A 1,502-nucleotide genomic window follows, 5' to 3' on the forward strand; every position below is an offset into this window, starting at 1 on the left:
CTGCTTTTGTTTCAGGGATGGCAAGCCTTCATGGCTCGAAGCACTCTTTCAAGATTGGATTGATCCTCTCAACTGCGCAACCAAAAGTGGCAACGCATCGGAAAGTATTATCAACGAAACCAATGCCAGAAGCCCCTAAGCTTCTTCAGTCCCTTCCATCACCATCTTTTACTCAAGTGCAATACAAAAATGTTCCTCACAAGTCTGGCAAGCGACTTGGGGAAAAGAGGCGGCTTCAGTGTGACGATTCTGGAACAAGGTATGGAGATGAGCCTGCACCAAAACAGTCAACATCCACAGAGAGAAAGTTTCCAGGTCTAATTCCTAAACCAACTGCGTCTCCAGGTGTGCAGTAAAAAGTATCTGGTGTACCAATTCTCTTGGTTGTACCTTCACAGCCAAAGGCACTGTCTGTTTCTCTTCAACCTTCATCAAGCAGTGTGCCTTTTACATTTCAAGCTCCACCTCCCCAACCACCAAAACAGACTCGTTTCCATCCTAACCCATCCGTCAAACCATGTGGTGCATGCCATGTACCAAAATGTGGTGGGCTTCGTAAACGGTACACGCCATCGAAAGCAAAAACTGAATGTAGTAATCAGAAAATCTTCACCTTCTGTCCAGCCACCAACAAATCAACTACACCAGAAAGGTCCATGGGGGGGTGATGAGCCATTCCCAAGCGGTCTCCCATCCAAGTACTAACTAGGCCCGACGTTGCTTAACTTCGGTGATCGGACGAGAACCGGTGTTTTCAAAGTAGTATGGCCGTAGACAAGGGTGCACAAACAGTGCTTGTCTACGGCCATACTACCTTGAAAACACCGGTTCTCGTCCGATCACTGAAGTTAAGCAACGTCGGGCCCGGTTAGTACTTCGATGAAAGACCGCCTGGGAATGCAGGGTGCTGTAGACTTACTTCATTTATATTTCTTTAAAAATTCATTTTACCAATAGATGCTTAATTCATTTATTTTTATAAAATAAATGCGAAATAAACAAAAACGAAGTTAAGCAACGTCGGGCCTGATTATTACTTCGATGGGAGACTGCTTGGGAATGCCGGGTGCGGTGGTGCTTAATTGCCTATGGCCATACTTCGTTGAAAACACCGGTTCTCGTCCGATCACCGAAGTTAAGCAACGTCGGGCCCGGTTAGGACTTCGATGGAAGACCGCCTGGGAATACCGGGTGCTGTAGACTTATTTCATTTATATTTTTCTAAAAATTCATTTTACTAATTTAGTAGCGAATCGACAGCTCTTATAATATTTCTAAGTAACACGTCACAACTTGAAATATCATTCAATGAACTCGATGATCGAAGTGTTGCACTGTTGGTGCATCCTTGTTTACGGCCATACTACCTTGAAAACACCGGTGCTCGTCCGATCACAGAAGTTAAGCAACGTCGGGCCTGGTTAGTACTTGGATGGAAGACCGCTTGGGAATACCGGGTGCTGTAGACATCATTTATTCTTTTTCTAGAAAATTAATTTTAC

At 44.7% G+C, this 1,502-nt stretch overlaps 1 non-coding gene and 3 pseudogenes across 1 annotated transcript; all 4 read left to right on the top strand.

Annotated features, from left to right (window-relative positions):
• The first annotated feature begins 17 nt into the window (after positions 1-17).
• LOC117111739 lies at positions 18-668 on the top strand (annotated as a pseudogene).
• A 129-nt stretch (positions 669-797) lies between these two features.
• LOC117111742 lies at positions 798-916 on the top strand (annotated as a pseudogene).
• Positions 917-1,084: 168 nt separating this feature from the next.
• LOC117111740 lies at positions 1,085-1,203 on the top strand. Its single transcript, XR_004445908.1, has one exon. It is a non-coding gene; the product is annotated as a 5S ribosomal RNA (ribosomal RNA).
• A 147-nt stretch (positions 1,204-1,350) lies between these two features.
• Positions 1,351-1,469, top strand: LOC117111741 (annotated as a pseudogene).
• Positions 1,470-1,502: the final 33 nt, after the last annotated feature.

Source organism: Anneissia japonica, unplaced genomic scaffold (genome assembly GCF_011630105.1).
Source record: "Anneissia japonica isolate Jap-2015-1 unplaced genomic scaffold, ASM1163010v1 scaffold21948_len1516_cov75, whole genome shotgun sequence".
NCBI classification, from domain to species: Eukaryota; Metazoa; Echinodermata; class Crinoidea; order Comatulida; family Comatulidae; genus Anneissia; species Anneissia japonica.